At 43.2% G+C, this 5533-nt stretch overlaps 1 pseudogene; it reads right to left on the reverse strand.

Annotated features, from left to right (window-relative positions):
• Positions 1 to 2689: 2689 nt before the first annotated feature.
• LOC102121546 (MKI67 FHA domain-interacting nucleolar phosphoprotein-like) lies at positions 2690 to 4023 on the reverse strand (annotated as a pseudogene).
• Positions 4024 to 5533: the final 1510 nt, after the last annotated feature.

The following is a 5533-nucleotide window of genomic DNA, read 5'->3' on the forward strand; positions in this document are numbered from 1 at the left end:
CTGCACACAGATCTCATCACTCATGATATGCTGCAACTGGAATCAAACAAAGGCAAGCTGTTAGTGAACACAGAAAAGATTTCTCCATTATACAGTCAACGTGCCTTTGACTGATCCAGTCACTCAGCTCAAAAGAGGTTTTGGTTTTTTTTGGCCGGCAATTTTACAAAATTAATCACACAAACCACTGTGTCATTTTCTTGGAGAAAAATCAAGCCAAGATTTTCAACCACATTGGTGATCCATTGTAAAACTTTCTTTTTTTTTTTTTTTTTTGAGACGAAGTCTCGCTCTGTCGCCCAGGCTGGAGTGCAGTGGCGCGATCTCGGCTCACTGCAAGCTCCGCCTCCCGGGTTCACGCCATTCTCCTGCCTCAGCCTCCTGAGTAGCTGGGACTACAGGCACTCGCCACCGCGCCCGGCTAATTTTTTGTATTTTTAGTAGAGACGGGGTTTCACCGTGGTCTCGATCTCCTGACCTTGTGATCCGCCCATCTCGGCCTCCCAAAGTGCTGGGATTACAGGCGTGAGCCACCGCGCCCGGCCGATCCATTGTAAAACTTTCATACCTATTTAAAATAAAAACCATAGAGAACTCAGGTTAATGTACTATTTATTTAAAATTCTAAGGATATTTAAATAATTTTTCATGGGTCATACTTTTATTACATTTTAAAATCATTTAGAATTTGCTTTCACACATATTCTCCCTCATTTGATCCTCACAACTGCCCTGGGAAGCAGGTTGGAGACAGAGTAGGGGCCTGTTAGGAGACAGATTTACACAATGCGTAAGAAAGCTCACTGTGAGCCGGGTGAGGAAGGGAGCCTTGGAGAATCATGAATGCAGTATCTATGTCTATATTCCCAGCCCAACTACAAAGCCTGAAATTCATTAAGTATTTAAGAAATAGCTGCTGAATTATTGCCTAGGGGCACTCAGCTGAAGAAGCAGGATTGAGACTAACAGTCAAGCTTCCTGACTCCTAACCGAATACTTTTCCAAACACACCACCTATTTTTCTATATCTGATAGAAAGTATAGTGCTTAAGATGTACATAATGTGAACTCACTTTCAATACAGGCCAATCATGATTGACTATCAGTAGCTTTTGTGACAAACTTAGTAAACTAGAAATAGAAAACTGAACCTTTCAGAGTTCCCATTCTCATGTCATATGCTGTTTCTGTTTTGAAATAAAAATCCTTCCAAATGAAACTGTATCCATCAAAATGACAGAGAAGTGAAAAATAGATATAAGAATAAAACATTAATTTCAATATTGATTTGTCTATTTTGCTTTAAAATTATCATAACCACCAAGCCATTCTATTTTTAGGAAGATACATTCTTTTTGAAGTGTTAGAAACCATGATAACTATTCTTAAGTCCTAAATGACCAGCATGTGTATTAGTAGATAACTGGACACAGTGCAAGGTCAGAAGGGTGACTGAGTGTGGCAGAAAGGGCAGTATGTCCAGCAACTGCAGATGGCTAAATGACAATGGGTTCAGATAATGGATTCTGATACAACCATTCAAATAATGCTTATGAGTACTTGATAACATAGGGAAAAGCTTAAGATACAGTGTTTGAGAGAGAAAAGGAAAGGTGGAAAAAAAATAGATGGAAAGCATGACTTCAATCATGCATACAGATGCTTCCACTTTATATATTTTTTTCTTTTTTTTTGAGACAGAGTCTCACTCTGTCGCCCAGGCTGGAGTGCAGTGGCATCATGATCTTGGCTCACTGCAGCCTCTACTTCCTGGGCTCAAGCAATGCTCCCACCCAGCCTCCGACGTACCTGGGACTACAGGTATGTGCCACCATGCCCAGCTAATTTTTTGTATGTTTAGTAGAGATGGAGTTTTTCCATGTTTCCCAGTCTGGTCTCAAACTCCTGAGCTCAAGTGATTCACCTGCCTCAGCCTCCTAAAGTGTTGGGATTACAGGCGTGAGCCACTGCCTCTACTTTATACTTTCTTGTTGAAGTAGACTGTATTACTGATGCCCTACTCACACCCTCTTTTTGGATATCTGGCCCCTCCTCGAGTCTCTGGAAAGGGCAGCACTACAAATCCAGGGACAACTAGGGAACTCCCACCCTCACTGCTAGGCAGATCAGATTCTCTCTCCTGCTCATTGGAAATGATACAGAGTGTGTTCAATAGATTTTTTGCAGAGGAGCATCTATATGGAAAGGTCCAGTAACACTGGGACCAGGGGTACTGCCAGGGCAAGCCAAAGCCTCAGAGGCTGGAGGAGCCCGGAGCACATGCCGAATGCTTATCTGCAGAGCAAAGCACAAGCATGGAGCAGAAGTTCAGAGTGAAGGCCTGCAGGAGGGAAAAATAACCTCCCAGCCCAATCCTTCCATGGTGTGGTCCTATTTTCAGTTCTGTACTTAGATGTCTGTGAGGTTGCCTATTGTACTCTGAATACAAATCCCTCTTAAGCCAGCATAGAATAGGTTAAGATAAATGTAATGACTTGACTTGGCTGGAGTGCAGTGGCATGACCATGGCTACTGTAGCCTCAACTTCCTGGGCTCAGGTGATCCTTCCTCTTCAGCCTCCTGAATAGCTGGGAGGGCCACTACACTGGGAGTACAGGCATGGGCCACCACGCCCGATGAATTTTCTGTATTTTTCTCACAAAAATATTTTTCAGAAGAAATCTTAGGTTTAATACATTGAAAATCCCTGATTGGTTTTTCTTCATCTTTTCTGTGAATGTGTAGGTGTTTCAGTCTCTTGTATTTCTTCTTTTACACAGGATATGGGCTGTTTGAAAACTATTTCATTATTTTCATCATCATCATTCATTTCAGCCACTTCAGATTTTCGCTCTCCAAAAATGTTAATGTACAAACTGGTGTGGGGCCCTGGGTATCCACAGTCTTCTCAGGAGTGTCAGCAATACCTAAAACCTTTTTCTTCTTCTTACATAAAACCTGGCCTTTGTACATGTCTGACAATTTGTTTTTGAAATACCTTCTGTTTTCTATAAAATCAAAGAGGAAAATCATACTCAATTCCTTTTTAAGCTAATTTCTTCCCGAGTAATCCTTGTTTCTTTTTAAATCGCTCCTCCATCCGTAGCTTTTGTGTAAGTGCCAATTCTGATTATAACGTTTCACTGATGGATATGATGGCTGTTTAAATGGAATATTCCAGTCTTGAAAGAGTTCTTTCTGTACTTTTTCAGATGGCATAAAATGACTCTCCAAGAGTCTTTCACCAAACAGGTAGTTGTTCATTGTTTCAACTTGGCAACATCCTCAGACTCAAACTCCACAAATGCATAGCCTTTGCTATTTCCAGTCCTTTTCTTTCTGGATAGTCTGAACCTTGTAACAGTGCCACACTGGGAGGACAGGAAAGGATCTGGGTTTCATTCAGTAGGTTAGGTAGGTGGCGCACATAGACTACTCCAGGAGAAAGTTGTTCTTGTTTGTTTGTTTGTTTTTGTTTTTGTTTTTGTTTTGAGACGGAGTTTCACTCTTGTTGCCCAGGCTGGAGTGCAGTGGCAAGATCTCAACTCACTGCATCCTCTGCCTCCTGGGTTCAAGCGATTCTCCTGCCTCAGCCTCCCGAATAGCTGAGATTACAGGCATGCGCCACCACACCAGGCTAACTTTTGTATTTTTAGTAGAGACGGGTTTCTCCATGTTGGTCAGGCTTGTCTCGAACTCTCAACCTCAGGTGATCTGCCTGCCTCAGCCTCCCAAAGTGCTGGGATTACAGACATGAGCCACCGTGACCGACCAGTTGTTCTTGTTTTTTTTTTTTTTGTCAGGGTATGCGCTTGCAAACCTGTGCCACCTCCTTCTGAAACTCAGCATCTACCTGCAGGTTCGGTAACAGGATAGGCGCAGCCAGGCTGGAAAAGGCTGCCATGCCAAAAGTGGCCAACACCAACTCCATAAGGCACTCCCGGAAACACCCAGTTTTTTATATTTCTAATATAAGCAGGGTTTCGCCATATTGTCCACGCTGGTCTAGAGCTCCTGGACTCAAGCGATCTGCCTGCCCTGGTCTCCCAAAGTGCTGGGATTATAGGCGTGAGCCACCGCACCCAGGCTTGTCTTTGAAATATATGTTGTACATCCAGTCAGCAGTGAACTCTGGGGGAACACCAAAGGTGAGGAGAATGAGAGAAGAGATACCTCCAATTAAAGGAGTTAAGAAAAGATGCTTGAACTTATGTTTTAAAAAGCCACTGCAGGTTGGGCACAGTGGCTAGTGCCTGTAGACACAGAACTTTGGGAGGCCAAAGTGGGTGAACCGCTTGAACCTAGAAGTTTAAGACCATCCTGGACAACATGGCAAAACTCCATCTGTACAAAAAATGCAATAAATTAGCCGGTCGCCGTGGTGCCTGTGGCCCCAGCTACTCCAGAGGCTGAGGTGGGAGGTCGAGGCTGCAGTGAGCTGAGATTCACCACTCCACTGTAGCCTGGGTGACAGAGTGATACCCTGTCTTAAAAAAAAAAAAAAAAATAGTCACTGTTTTGGGGTTTTCTGCATGAAATCTCTGTTGCCATTGGAAACAAAAAGGGTTGAGACAGTATGTATTACTGATTCAAAATCATAATCAGCTGCTTAGAGTAAATCATTGTATCTATTGTTTCAAAAACCAACCTCAGGATTGTTAAAAGTTAGTTTTGGCCGGGCGCGGTGGCTCAAGCCTGTAATCCCAGCACTTTGGGAGGCCGAGACGGGCGGATCACGAGGTCGGGAGATCGAGACCATCCTGGCTAACATGGTGAAACCCCGTCTCTACTAAAAAATACAAAAAACTAGCTGGGCGAGGTGGCGGGCGCCTGTAGTCCCAGCTACTGGGGAGGCTGAGGCAGGAGAATGGCGTAAACCCGGGAGGCGGAGCTTGCAGTGAGCTGAGATCCGGCCACTGCACTCCAGCCTGGGCGGCAGAGCGAGACTCCGTCTCAAAAAAAAAAAAAAAAAAAGTTAGTTTTATTGGATTTTTCTTTAAGCTGGGCTGGTTCACTCAGGTCTGTCACTTCCAAGCCCATATTCTACTTAGTAACCCTATTTGGAAGGAAAACTGCAGCTAAGGTTATGATCCATCCTGAGATGAAAAGTTTCACACATATACACGACACATACCCCCACCACAGTATGATGACACAGCGACCCAACCTTGGGCAAATGGTACCACTGCCAGCAAATGCATTTTTTTCTTTATTCTAAATTTTTTTTCTTTATTTCTTTTAACGGCAGCAAATGCATTTAACATTTTATTGAGATTCTCAACAGCTGCCATTTGATTTGCATAGCAAATTGTTTACAAAGTAACTTTTTTCCATTTTTGATATTTTAATGAAAATTATGTTCTTCAGTTTTAAAGCCCCGTCCCTCTCCCAGAGAAAGATTAATAACTAACTACCAAGTAATGATCATTTAGGAAAAGAACAAAAGCAAAAACAACTTTTAAACACTTCTGGAACATGGGTAAGGGTCCAAAGTCAAGACCTTCTGGGCCCAGTGGAGGTGCTAGGCTGCCTC

The sequence above is a fragment of the Macaca fascicularis genome, chromosome 7 (assembly GCF_037993035.2).
Source record: "Macaca fascicularis isolate 582-1 chromosome 7, T2T-MFA8v1.1".
In the NCBI taxonomy this organism is placed as follows: domain Eukaryota; kingdom Metazoa; phylum Chordata; class Mammalia; order Primates; family Cercopithecidae; genus Macaca; species Macaca fascicularis.